Genomic DNA, 15,323 nt, shown 5'->3' on the forward strand with positions numbered 1-15,323 from the left:
CCTGTGCGTCCGGACCCTGTGCTCCACAACGGGAGAGGCCACAGCAGTGAGAGGCCCGCGTACCAAAAAAAAAAAAAAAAAAAAGAATAAGGCAAAAGTTTTTGAGTAAGAAATGTGTGAAATGAAATATAGACTCTTCCTTCAGGCAGACCCCAGGGAATATCTGAGTGTTTACTGAGCTTCTCTTCTGTGCCTTGTTCTGTGTGGGGATGCAGACAATGAGGAAGGCAGGATTCCTTTCCTAAGAAACTTACACTTCACATTGGGAATGTTACCCATAGTTGGGGTTTTGATAAATTGCCAGTCTCCTGTCTCTAGAACTCAAAACAGTAGCAACAACAAACACAACAAGCTCAGGATTAAAAGCCTTAAAATAAAATAAATGATAAGTATGATTGTCACAAAGAGATAAATGACTCTTAGGCAACAGAAAGATTTGGCTATAGCAGAACTGCTTACATTAACATATTTGAAGAAAAGTGCGGCTATCAAAAGAGAGAGGAGCAGGAAATGACAGACAGATTTACAATGTGTCCGTCCCAGCAATGTTTGGGGGCTGAAACAGAGGCCAGACATGCCCACGTGGACCCCTCTCCTTTGAGAGGGCTGATCCTGTTGCGGGGGTGGTGCACAGTGTCTGAAGCACTGACAACGTGGACCATCCCTGTGCTCTCCTTCTTCATTTGTGAGGCTCCCCAAAACCTAACTGTAACAGGTCTTTTCATGCAATTCCCAACACACACACACACACACACACACACACACACACACACTCTTCTTAGACTTTTCATTGTTACCAACTTCACTAACGTGTTTAGTTTCTTATGAATAGTGGATAAAAGTTGGCTTTCCTATAAGAAGATAGTAAGCACATGTTGAGTATTTACTATTTCCACATAGTTTACATTTTCTTTTTGTTTAATACTCTTAAGAACCCTAAAAGCTTGATATCAGTATTCCATTGTTATGTGTAATCCAAATGTCCCCTCCACCTTGAGTTTATAAGCTGCAGGGGAAGTCTTCTTTCTCACGGATATCAACTCAGATCCTCAACTCCTTTTTAACATCCTACCCCCGCAAAACAATTCAGTGTCATAAAAGCATTATCAAACATGATAGAACTGACTGAAGGTGTTTGGCAGGAAAATAAAGACGAGGACTTAACACTGCATCTATATAGAAAAAAAATTCCGTTAGACAGTCCTCTGCTCCACAGTCACCTCCTAGCTTTGATGCCAGTGGTATCACCTGAAGTGCTGTGATGTAGCAGCCTGGTACAATTTAGACTCTGACTCCCGATTTTTCATCTCTCCACCAGTCAAGGTGCTCAGTCACAGCAAAAAAATTCTCCTGGAGCTATAGTGTCCTTGAGAAGGCAATCTGGGAGCCACACCGAGTGTCTTCTTGCTGCTCACCACCCATACCACATATTATTTATTTCTTCAAAACACATATGGGGCCCCTCTTAAAAATTCTGGTGAATGACGTTTCTTCCCTGCCTTACAATGAGATTGTGTGCTTCTGTTTTGTCCAGATTCAGTGCATTCTTCACAGTTAGAATACCCTGTAAAGCTGCTTAAGACCTCCAGCTGGCATTTCCCTAGTGATACTGTAACTTGCTATATGCATCTCTCACCACTTGCACAGGAAAGGAAAACAGGTTCAAGAGGGAAAAAAATCCAGTAGGTACAAGACAGCACGTGATCCTGAATCTAATTGTGTGATGCAGAGGTTAACATCTACAGGATCTTGAGAGAAAACACCAGGGATCAGAGAAGTGAGTAAAGACTTTGTTGGGGTGCAGGTCCTGAAAGATGGCTGGAGAATGTATGACACATAAAGAGAACATCGTGTGCGTAAACAAAAAGAAGGCTCGTGTACTTCTTATATATTTCCATATGTTATTCCACTGAGGCTAGCGTAATTATCTGAATCAGCTCATCCAACTTGGGTTTTTAAGTCCTTTGGGGGAAGAGACTCTCTCTATTAAAACTGCTTACCATCATTTGTTTTCAGATATCTTTAATTTTATTATTCTTGATGTACTGACAATATCTCCAAATCTTCTCACCAACTCTGATTTTCCAATTCCTATTCAAGTTCTTCCACTTACCCTACATAGGTCCCCTCTGATTTCTCCTTTGGAGAAGATGTGTGTGAGCCATACACATAAATTGACCTGTTCTCATGCAACTGGGAGGCAGCTCTTCCTATGAAGGATGCAGTGCCCACAGAATTAAGTGGATTCATCATAGAAAGAATTAAACAATCTGCCTTTGATAACTGCAACTTACACAACCAGCAATGTACACCTAGATACTCAAGAAACAACATTTCAGGAACAGAGTATCACTTTTTCCCAAATTAAATCTGATTTAAGCCTAGGATTATCATATGTTATTCCTCTCCTTTGATTTCCTCTCCTCGTCTCTTCTTTCCTCTCTTCTCTTCTCCCCCACCCTCTCTGTAAAACAGACAGGTAACTAATTTTGTGGTGAGACATACATGGGCTTGAGCGTTATTATCTGGCCAACCAGGAGCTGAGGGTTCCACCTCCCAGAGCTTCAGTCCCCCACAACTGCAAAATGGGGTTGAAAGCATGGACCATTCAGGATTGCTGTGCAGGTTAAATGACATAGTGCATGCAACATGCAAAGTGTCTAGCAGCGGGAATATGTACCTTTTACACAGTAGCTACCCTGCAAATTAATAGTAATAGTTATCACAGTAGTGGTGGTGGTAGTAGTATAGTAGCAGCTTTACCATTAGTAGAAATAAAATTCTTTCTGAGGCATATGGTACTCCAACTAGACTTTTTACAATTTCTATTAAAATTTATATTTAGATGAGATCATGGTGGTCCTGTAATATCTTCTCCTACCCACAGCAGAAGACCCCTGTGAAATATGATAATACCTGTCAGGGGGACGGCCAGTCTGAGTTCCTGTGCCTGACGTGAACCAAAGCCTCTGTTCTGAGGAGCACAAGACCTAGTGGCAGAGACCTTTCGGGCCAGATATCTGTCCTTAGACTGAGCAGCATTTTCTCTCCCTCCCTGAAGTTTCTATCCATCAGTCCCAGTTCCGCACCCCACCCCCGGGGCCAAGCAAGATGAATCCAATCACTCTTCTTCATGACAGTGCTTTAGATATTTGAACAAAGTGACCATGTGCCTCCAGAGCATTCTCTTCTACACACGATACAGCCTCAGATCATTTCTCCACGTGGCTTACATTCCGGGCTCTTCAATGTCCTGACTGTCAGTGTGACACCCAGGACTGAAAACTCTAACACCGTCTATGGAAGAATACAGAGGGCAGAGAACCACCTGTGATCTGCACTGTGTGTTTAACAATGTGGCTAAATAAGTTGTCAATCTCTTTGTGTTGAAAACTTATCAAGTGTATGATTAAGTAAAACATCCAGATCTATGATGTGTATGTGTTTGTACAGGTAAGTTGTATATGTGTATGTGTATTTATGTATATGTATATACACATGTATTTGTGTGCATATTTCTTGTCCTCTCTCTCTCTCTCTCACTAGAAATGATCCTTGTTAACAGTTTTAAACTCACCTGCAAGTTATGAGATTTAAATGAGTCTACATGTAAACTGCTTACATGGATCAGATGACTATTATGCTACCTATTCTTATTTTATCTTCACATGCATTAATATGGTCTATTTGCCAGCCAAGGTCTGCGACAGGTTCTAGAGATATTGATGCATCTGGGAATATGTATCCCTAAATTATGTATAAAATATGGCCTAGGGCTTCCCTGGTGGCGCAGTGGCTGAGAGCCCGCCTGCCGATGCAGGGGACACGGGTTCGTGCCCCGGTCCGGGAGGATCCCACATGCCGCGGAGCGGCTGGGCCCGTGAGCCATGGTCACTGAGCCTGTGCGTCCGGAGACTGTGCTCCGCAACGGGAGAGGCCACAACAGTGAGAGGCCCGCATACTGCAGGAAAAAAAAAAAATGGCCTCTGCCCTTAAAGAAATAAGAGCCCTGGGAGAAAAAAATTTTTTTACATAATGGGTCAAGTACTGTACACTGTTCCTGACTTATGATGTTTCAAATTTACAATGGTGCAAAAGTGATACATGTTCAGTAGAAACTGTACTTGGAATTTTGGATTTTGATCTTTTCTGGGGCTAGTGATATATGGTCTGATAATCCCTCGTGCTGGGCACAGCAGCGAGCCTGAGGCTCCCAGTCAGCCACCCAAAAACAAGGGTAAACAACCAATACACTACAACCATTCTGTACCCAGACAACCGTTCTGTTTTTCACTTTCAGCACAGTATTCAATAAATTACATGAGATATTCAACACTTTATTATAAAATAAGCTTTGTGTTAAATGATTTTACCCAACTTCAGGCTAATGTAAGTGTTCTGAGCACATTTAAGGTAGGTTAGGCTCAGTTATGATGTTCTGTAGGTTAGGTTATTAAACGCATTTTCGACTTAACAATATTTTCAAGTTACGATGGGTTTATGGAGACATAACCCCATTGTAAGTCAAGGAAGACGTTTGGAATTAGGCACGTGGTGGGGTGCACAGAACACAAAGGAAGGATACTAAATTCATACTGGAAGCAGGGGAGAGAGATGGGCAAGGAGTATCAGGAAAATATTTCTGGAGGATAGGACACCTGAGCATGGAATTTTCAAAGAATAAATTGGAATTAGCCAGAGCATAAAGGAGCAAACTTGTTCTAAGCAGGGCGAGGAATATATGCAAACAGGATGATGCTATGGGCCTCTGAACATGGGCAGAGTTGAATAGGTTTCCATGCACTTGGCTTCAGGATATAGATGCATTATGAGATGTTAAATGTCCAGTTTATAGGAAGTTACCATCCCAGCAGAATGAATGCTTGTCAGTTTACATCTGAGAAATACCAGTGCATACTGGAATGAGAAAGCTCTAGGGAGACTCCCAAGCTCCACAATGTCTAAGCTGTACCAACCTGGACATACAGCTTATCACCTGGCATTACAGTTTCTTCATCAGCAAAATCAGTGTAATTACACTCAGCAATAATACAGAGAAGGCACCTCCTTCTAGTAACTGCTTAGGATGCTGCTGCTACTACTGCTGCTCACTTGTGACATGTTATTTAAAACAGACATTGGCCAAATCATATGTGTAAGTATTCTAGAAGTCATGCTGTTAACAAAAGGGAAGTAAAAGATGTTTATCGTGGAAAAGCAATTACTGGGTGCTGGGCATGAGGGTGAGAAATAGGGTTAGGAGGAAAAGGCTGGAAAGCACTAGCTGCTATTTTCAGCTGCCTTTCTGCTTTGAAATCATACCTCCTTACAAGTGTTGATCTGGATAAATCTATTTGTTCCACCAGAATCTTTTGTAACTACACAAACTTTTAGCTGGAAAAATAATCTTACTTCACTTTATACATCTGCCACATCCAAAACAGTTTTATCTGATGATTGGTTATTTTATAGCACATCTTCCAACGTTTGCTTCTGTGACTCAACTGACATAAAGAAAATAAACTGGGTGCATTTTCCCCTTCGACAGATATAAGAAAAGCTATAGGAGGAGAGCAAATCAGACTGTAAACACACATGATAAATTTTGCTTCTGTTGATAAACCTTTCTTAGTCAGTCAAGAATTGCTTGTACTGGGGGCTTCCCTGGTGGCGTAGTGGTTAAGAATCTGCCTACCAATGCAGGGGACACGGGTTCGATCCCTGGTCTGGGAAGATCCCACATGCCACGGAGCAACTAAGCCCATGCGCCACAACTACTGAGCCTGTGTTCTAGAGCCCGTGAGACACAACTACTGAGCCTATGTGCCACAACTACTGAGCCCACGAGCCGCAACTACTGAGCCCTGTGCGCCTAGAGCCCGTGCTCCGCAACAAAGAGAAGCCACCTCAATGAGAAGCCCGCGCACCGCAACGAAGGGTAGCCCCTGCTCACTGCAACTAGAGGAAGCCCGCGCACAGCAACGGAGACCCAACGCAGCCAAAAATAAATAAATAAATGAATAAATTTATTTAAAAAATATATATATATATATATAAAAGAATTGCTTGTACTAAAGACTAAATTATGACTATATGTCACATAGTAGAGAATTACTAATGTAATTTGGGCCAGTTAATGGATTCTGCTTTTACTCTATTTTCCCTTCATATTCTATACCAAATCTCTTTAGAGGAGCTGGCCTGACATACGTGATTTTTTTTCCCCTCCTCTTTGGTCATCATCCCTCCTCGAGGATGCCTTCTTTAAACATCCTCTTTGGCAGTAAACGTTAGCAAACATTTATTGAACACCTACCGTGCGCCTGTGTGCCTGAGAGACAGTATGATGAAGTATCAGTAATTACTGGTCTCTAAATGTCTCCTGCAGAGGGACAGTGGGGGACAGACAAGCACTGGGGATAATGGTAATAATAATACACTGTAGCAAAATCAAATTGTAGACAAGACTGTGGGAAGGGAAAGGTCAGGAAATATTTTTCTGAAACGTCTGATGCCTTAGTTCAATTTTGAGAAATGAAAGCTAATGAGAAGTAGGAGTGAGATGAGTGAGGAGCAGAGGAGAAGAAAAACACATTCACTGAGTATTTGCTGTATTCTAGGCACTGCGATGTATCACCCTTCTAACTTACAGCAATTCTCTGACGGAGGTACCGATGTTATTAGATAACAAAATAAATTGTTGACAAATGGCCCTGAGTGGCAACATCAGGGGACCTGGCTGACCTCTGCACTGACCTCTGGGGTAAACTGAATGCCCTCCGTGTCCTACCACTTGTGTTTCAGGGCAGGACTCCGACTGACACAGAATCAATATAAATGTATCCTTTGGACATACTTTTGAAAAACTGTGCCTGGAGTGAAGGTAATCAGTAACCATGGGCTTTCAGAGGGAAACAGAAATGTAGAAATCTTTCAGCCAAACTCCTCATTTTAGACAAGAAGTGGCTCAGAGAGAGGAAAGTATTTGTCCAAAGTCAGAGTCTGCTCAGAGCTGAGGGATTTCTCTTTTTAACTAATTAAACATCAGGTGACACTGTCTTCCTGACCCAGGAGGATATCTGCGGGCACAGGAAAGGAGAGCAGCCTAGTGCCCAAAATGATTTCATAAAACTGCAGGTTGGGTTCCCGGCAGGCTTTGCACGCGGGAAGATGGCAGCGTCCTGGTGGAGGTCTTGAAGAGATCGGATCGCTATGGCGTTGGCATCGGGGCCAGCAAGGCTGGCACTTGCTCGCCCCGGGCGGCTCGGTCTTGGGAGCTGCAGGGCCCCAAGACGTGGGGCATAAGAGTGGGGCATGTGCTCCACGTGGAAGCCCAAGCCTCCTCCCCCGGACAGGGTGTACGAGATTCCTGGACTGGAGCCCATCACCTACGCAGGGAAGATGCACTTTATGCCTGGTCTGGCGCGGTGAGTCTTCCCGCCCTGGGACCCCGGCTGGACGCACACGAAGTACGGCCGCTTGCCCCCGCTTCACGAGCACCCGCTGTCCAAGGACCAGGCCTGCTACATCTTCCACCAGCGTTGCCGCCGCCTCGAGGGTGTAAAGCAGGCCCTCTGGCTTACCAAGACCAAGTTAATAGAAGGCCTTCCTAAGAGAGTGCTTAGCCTTGCTGACAATCCAAGGAACCACATAGAGAACCAGGATGAACGTGTTCTGAATGGGATCTCTCATGCTTGTCTCTGGCACTCTAATGAAGACATCCCCAAGAGAGAGACCTACTGCCCAGTCATTGTGGACAGTCTGATACAGCTGTGTAAATCCCAGATTCTCAAGCATCTTTCTCTGGCCAGGCAGATCTGTGCCCAAAACAACATGTTATCCACCACCTGGAATCGAGAGTCTACTCTTATTCAGGTCCATGGTTCCAGTGGAGCCCAACTGAATGCCAAGGATCCTCTGCCCCCCCACCCCAACACCTTCCAAGAGGAAGTAGAAGCTACTAAGAATCATGTTCTTGAGACCTTCTCTCCCGTATCTCCCACTATGGGTCTTCAGGAATACAATGTTTATGATGTGAATGATGATACAGGATTCCATTTTGTGTGTGTGTGTGTGTCTCTTTGTGTGTGTGTGTGTGTGTGTGTGTGTGTATCTCACATCTTCTTTATTCATTCATCTGTTGATGGACACTTAGGTTGCTTCCATACCTTGACTATGGTAAATAATAATGCTGTGAACATTGGGGTGCACATGAAAAGACCCTCAACATGACTAATCATCAGGGAAACGCAAATGAGGTATCACCTCACATCTGTCAGAATGACTATCAACAAATAGATAAGACGTAAGTGTTATTAGCAAGGATGTGGAGAAAAGGGAACCCCTGTGCACTGTTGGTGGGAATGTAAATTGGTGCAGCCACTACGGAAAACAGCATGGAGGTTCCTCAAAATATTAAAAGTAGGACTACCATATGATCTAGCAATTCCACTCCTGGGTATACATCCAAAGAAAACGAAAACATTAATTTTAAAAGATCCATGCATCCCTTGTTTCTCTCATCCACTTGAAGCCACTATGCTCTTCGTCAACAAATACAATCAGATCACTTCTGCTTAAGAAAAAAAAAAAAAATTCAACAACTGCCCACTGCATTCAAGATATGATTCACAATTCTTTCCTTGTCCTACAAAGCCCTGGGTTATCTGTCTCTGTATTTCCTCAAAGCTCATTAAGCATCAGTCTTACAGAATTTTTTAGCTCCCCAAAAGTTCCAAATTCCATTTTGCCTCAATGCCCTTATGTAGTCTATTTCTTCCATGAATGTTCATGTTCTCTCCCTACACTTGCCCTAACTAGCCCATCTGCATCTTTTAATTCTCAGCTTTGATTCATACCTTTAAGCAGACCTCCACTCACCTCTCCTTACCACCTCTCCCATATAAATTAGTTCCTAGTTATATTCCCTTGTAGACTCTGAGCAATTAAGTCACATTTAATTATTCATTTATTAGCAAACTATTTGAGTAAGCTGTCCAATTTTCTGAGCTTCCCTGTACTTACCTATAAAACGGGCATAAGAATACTTGCTCTGTAGAACAGTTGTAAAGATTGAAATTAAAGTACTTAATAGGCATTAATGAATAGCTATTAAAAGTGTTATTCTTTAATTCTACCCATGCCCAGAACAATACTCTTTGCAATGGGGAATCAATCATGGCTTAAGACCCAGAACTAAAGTGACTGTCAATCAGAATAGAGAGACTTTTCTGGAATATTGTTTCCAAGAAGAAAGCTCTTGGGCCACCTGTGTAAAGTACTGCATTCCATTTTGACCTACCTTTGCTCTACGGAAACATCACTATTATCTCTTAGCCACCAAAAAGGCAACTGAATAGGGAAAGGGAAACACACAACCACTAGATAAAGCACTGAAATAGTCTATGCTGTGTAAGTTCACCTATCTTAAGCTGAGGACACTAAAGAAAGATTTTTTTTAAGCCTTCTCCATCAGCTAAGGATCATTTCTGCCTTCCCTTCTCAGCACCGATAGTCAATGTTTCAACATTCATGAAAATTGGAACACAGAGCTCTCAAATCCTGTAGTCTAAATTGTAGACTATTTGCAAAGCAAGCCGGTACCAATCTTGAAAATACTTCCAGTGGTTCTCCAGGAGCACAAACATATTTTAATGCACCTATTCACAAGTTTAAAAAGTAATGTAAATGTATGCACATACGAACATTGAAATAACCCTCTGTGAGGCATTTTATTAGGCCAATTTCTTCGTCCATACAACAAACAAACAAGAATTATATATCAGAATCAGAACTGTCATTACGCATACCTGTAATTCATTTTAAGAAATTCATATGTTCTAGAAAAGCTGTCTGCACACCACCACTTTGTAAATTGGATTATTTTTTAAAAGCACTAAACAAGGTAGCTATTTTAATTAGCTTTCGAATAAAACCTTTGGTAAAATGCAGAATCATTTTGTAGTGTGAATAACTGGCATCATTAAATTCACTTTGTAAACAAGGGACACTTGCACCACATTTAGATTCAAGCAGATGATTCATCTGCTCTTGGTTTGGGGATTCACTCATTCAGTTAGCATTTTTCATGCATATATTATTCATGTATTCATTCTTCAAATATTTACTGAGTGCTTACCATATGCCTGGCACAGTACTGGATGCTCAAGACACAGGAGTGAATGAGAGAGATGATGTACTTTGCCCTCCTGAAGTTATAGCCTGGTGGAGCAAGATGACCAATAAAAACATGTAAATTAAAATAAGTAATATGATGTCAAGTACATATATGCTATAAACAAGAATAAAACAGACTAAAGGGATAGAAAGTGGTAGACTACGGGGGATTCGAGCATCGAATGGGTGATTCTGCTGGTGAGAGAGCCAGGTAAATCCTGATTAAACAGGCAAAATGAGGGAGCAGACCATGAAAAGAGGGGGCAGGGTGCTTCAGGCAGAGGGCAGAACAAATGCAAATGTCTTGAATCTGGAGTACACGCGCATTTGAACAACAACAAGAAAATAAGTGTGGCTTGAGTGATCAAGGGAGAGATTGGAAGATCAGCAAGATAGTCAGGGGCTGGCTCAGGTTGTAGCATCTACACTGTGGAATGGAGGCATGCATGAGGCAATTGTTCTCAGCAGCAGTAGGGGAAGGGATGAGTGACCCTCAGAATCCACAGATCTCTGCCCATCATGGAAAGGCATGGTTTTTCCATATAGATCAACATCCTATAACTTTTCGCTTATATCCTCCTTCTTCCTCTCTTACTTTGTCCACTTCTGCTGACTTCCCCTTCCTCTCTCCCTCACCTCCTTTCACGCTTTCATCTTTTACCCTTCCATGAAAACTTTTTTGTGTACCTACTGTGTTGCAGACACTGTGCCTAGGGATCAGACAGATGCCCTCTGCCTTGGGTGTAGAGGAAAGTTCCTCTCTCTTCCCCATACACCCCCAAACACATCAAGACTAGAATCTGTTGCATGAGCTTCTCCACTGAAAGGGCAAGCTAGTGGGATGACTCGTGAGGCAAACATACAATAGCTGGAATCCCAGTTCCAGTACTTACCAGTTGTATTTATATCGAGCAGGGCATATAATTTCCTTGTCTCAATTCCCTAATCTGTAAAATAAGGATAATAATACATACTTTGAAGGAATGTTTTGAGAATTTCTAGTTTTATATAGAAGTTGGTGATTAATATTATTACATTATTATTTCTGCTTGCTTTCTTCCTTTACCACTGGAACTTCAAAGTAAAGGAAGGACATGGTTAGAGTTCGGTAAGACACTGAAATCGCCTTCTGATCTCATCTCCTCTAATGTTCTAGAATATTGTATTCATGATTATAGGATATAACCCATGGGACCTGACAACCCAAGATGACCCAGAATGGTGGCATGATGGAAATCTGTTTCTGCCTGTGGGAGAGTGCATTAATGGCCCCAACTCTTTACACTTCTCTGTATTCAGACCCTCTGCCGTGCAACTTCTAAAGCTTCTTTCACTAAGAAAGCAGATTATACTTCTCCACGCCCTAACTTTCAATCTGGCCATATGGTGTGCTCTGGCCAACAAAATGAGATAGAAAAGATAGTTTCCAGTTCTCAGCCTACACCTCAAGACACCGCGCATGTTTCTGCTTGGCATCTTGTGCAGTGGCCATCACCACGAGAATATGCCCAAGCTAGCCCTACGGAGGAGGATGAGAAATACAGGAAGCTGAGTGGAGTTACCCCAGCCCAGCCCCAGCCAACCCACAGATGTATGAGAGTAAATAACTGTTTTTTTAAGTCACTGAGTGCTGCGGTTATTCACACCCTAGTATTACTGTGGTGATATCTGACTGATATACTGGCCTTAATTTAATAAAAATATTTAATTAACATTATCAGTTAATCAAATATATTGATTGGACTTCTAATGCTGGAGATACAGACAAAACCCAAAAAAGGTATCATCCCTGCCCTTGGGGAACTTATAGTCTAGGTGAGAGGGAAAGACAAAGAAACACTACAGATAGAGTTAAAATGGGTTATGTTTGAGAGAGAGGGGATCCTTGGAGTCAGGGCTTAGCCTGAGATGATTGCCTGACTGCTCCTAGTGGTGTAAAGAGGAAATGCATCTAAGAGATGTTTTCAATTTAACAGAGCCTGACTTAAAAACTCCAGAATTTCAGCTCTGCAAGTATCCTCCTCAGAACTTACATTGAGTAAGCTCTCATTTACAGCCACGGGAACTGAGGCTCACAGAAAGAAAATTACTTACCCAAGGTGATTCAGTGAATTTGCAGATCTAGGACATGAACCCAGGGCCCCTGCCTCCAAGGTTGGCACATCTAATTCTATATGACCCATGACAGGCCTTACAGTGTCAGTAAATTTTGAACTGCTAAAATATTCTTGACCAGAAGTTTTATTACTAATATCATTTATAATAAGATTAATCTCCATCATTATTATAATTCATACTGTAACACGACTCCTTTCTTGCTCAGGTGATTTAAGGTGTGACAATAATCAGACCTCATAATTAATAATAGCAATTAATAACTTTCATTTATTGGGCCTCTGCTTTAAGCACAGTGCTTACTGCTCTAGGTACGTGGGCACATTTAATCCCTGCAACAATCTAGGCACAGATAACAAGCCCCATTTTACAGAATTGGAAACTGAATCTCACAGAGATTAAAGTCTTTGCTAGTAAGCAGCAGAACCAGGAATCAGACTCAGATCAAAGGCCTGTGGTCTCCTCACTTATCTGTGGCCTCAGCTGTGGGAATCTCTATCTGAAATGCCTGGTTCAGAAAAGGCATACCGGTTCAATCTTTCTCAGTGTTCTCCCTCTGCCTGGGGAAGGCATGATGCGGGCCTACTGCAATGTGATAAAACCAACTCCCTATTTGGATCTTGCCTCAATTTTTATACCATTTACCAAAGGATGCCTCTAGAGCAGGAAACTTTGAGAAGGCCTGGGGTAGCCTGGGGCTTCTAAGTGAAAACAAGGAACTGACTCAGCAGGGCCTGGCTATCTTCAGAGTCTGAGGACAGAGGCATCAAAGGGATGAGAGCCTGGTAACTTTGATGAAGGAACCAACAGGAAATTACCAGCCTCTTGCTGACAAGGACAAAGACAAGAAAAGGCCCATTTGAGCCTCATCTCTGTCTAAACTGGAAGAGTCAGGAAGCAGAAGGGACCGTTCAATTCTGCCTCCAGAGCAACCCTGAACAAGGTGAAGGAAAGGTGAGGCAAGTTAAGTTAAGATAATCAAGTTAAGATAAACACCCAAACTTTTGGCTGCTGGATGAACTGAATCTTTTAATTTAAACTGTCAGTGGGTTCTTTTTTTTCTCTTTTCCTTTTTTAATCCAAACTGTAATCACACAATACTCCACCCAAGTGCTTGATATGGATTTCTAAGACAGATCCTAACATAGTCATAAAAAAAACCCCTCGGAAATGTGCACTTTGTACTGTGTCTATGTGTAGGTGTGTTTAAAATGTCACGAACTGGAATGCCTAACTCTAGTTCCCAGGAATTAATCACTTAGAAGAGTGAAAGGGGGGAATTAACTTGCTTTAACACTTATAAGACTCTCCAAAGCAGTCGCCAAAATAGAACTTGCTGAATAGAAGTATGGTTATCCTTCCATAAGAACTAGAACTCTTCTTTTTTTTTTTTTTAAACATTTATCTCTCTATAAAACTGCCTTGCAAAAAGTTTTCCCCCTGGGGCTCAGCTGTAGGTCATAGATACTCTGGGAATAAAGTTGTAAAAGAAATTTTTGCCTTTCTTTTTGGTTATAATTCAATGAATTTTAATAAATGTATAGATTTGCGCAACCATCATCATTATCCAATTTTAGAACATTTCCATCTCCCAAGACAGTTCCTTCATGTCCATTTGCCGTTAATTCCTATTCATACCAAGACAACCACTGATCTGTTTTCTGTCTCTATAAATTTGCCTTTTTTGAATATTTTATATAAATGGAATCAGAAAATATCTGGCTTTTAGCATGTTTTAAGGGTCATTCATACTGTAACATGCATCAGTATTTCTTTTCTTTTTAATGCTGAATACTATTCCATTATATGGATATACCACATTTTGTTTATCCACTCACCCGTTGATGCACATGTTAACTGTTTCCAGTCTGGGGCTATAATGACTAACGCTGCTATGCACATTCAGGCACATGTGCCCGTGCGGACATAAGTTTCCAGCTGTCTTAAGTAGAGTCCCAGGAATAAAACTGCTGGGTTGTGCAAAGGAACATTGACTGCTGCTATACACTGCGTTCCATCTGATTCAGGGGTGCAATGTCAGTAGAAATCTACCAAGCAATTTTTAACATACTTTTGAAAATCCGCTGATGCTATCATTCACGGAAGGGATGGTCTAAAAAAACTGACCACCACCAACAAACAACTGCTGTCACTTAACGAATTCTGAACCAAAAAACAAAGAACACATTCCGGATAATGTCAGGTCAAATGTGACAAGGCTTATCCTTGGTCCTGTCTCCAAAATGCAATTAATGAAACTTTTCTCACGGGTCAAGCGCTGTCCTAACCATCACCAATCCCCGACATCATTGTATACCTGCAATTAGACTGATGAGCCCTTCACGTTCCCTTCCTGTTTCCACTTTCACTTACGTGGAAAGCATGAGAAAATTCAGACAAGCATTAGTAGACAAACAAGAGCAAACTCCGAGTATCTCTGAGGGAGAGTGGGGCCCTGTCCCCTCCTCTCCTCTGTAACTTCATTTATAAGTGGAACCGTTGAGGTCAGAGCATCCCGTCACCATGTTCTGCCCCTTTAGAGTGTGGGGACCTGGGCGGTGGCGCAGGACGTACTAAGCCCATACAAAGTTTTAGGGCTTAGAGCAGACAGAAGTGGCAGATGAAAAGACAGGACCAGAGAGGATGATAAAGGAAGCAGGCAGAGTGTGGAAGGGACCAACCTGTGGAGAGAGAAGAGACAGGCACCGCGTCCCACTCACTGCGCTCTTGGGGAAAGCGCTCCGCCTCCTCGGCCTCGCGAGGGCGTCGCACCGGCACGTGTAGGGCGAGGGTGGGGGGGTTACCTAGCGCCCAGAGGCCTGTCTCCTTGAGGCATTTGGGAGGTAAAGGGGGCCCACTTTACCTCCCAGCGGGAAACTCAGCGCCCCCGCCCCCAGCCGAGGAAAAGGCAGTTTAAAGGCCACGGCCACACGGAGGGCGAAGGACGCGGCAGTTTGGCTCAGGACGCCGGCTGGGGCGGCGGCCGACGCCTCAAGGATCCCGGAGTCGCCGAGAAGCCCGCGGGCGCACAG

General features: G+C 42.7%; 1 pseudogene; it reads left to right on the forward strand.

Moving 5' to 3' along the window:
• The first annotated feature begins 7,212 nt into the window (after positions 1–7,212).
• LOC103081860 (39S ribosomal protein L37, mitochondrial-like) lies at positions 7,213–12,508 on the forward strand (annotated as a pseudogene).
• The last annotated feature ends 2,815 nt before the right edge of the window (positions 12,509–15,323 follow it).

This window comes from Lipotes vexillifer, unplaced genomic scaffold (genome assembly GCF_000442215.2).
Source record: "Lipotes vexillifer unplaced genomic scaffold, Lipotes_vexillifer_v1.1 scaffold504, whole genome shotgun sequence".
Classification (NCBI taxonomy): domain Eukaryota; kingdom Metazoa; phylum Chordata; class Mammalia; order Artiodactyla; family Lipotidae; genus Lipotes; species Lipotes vexillifer.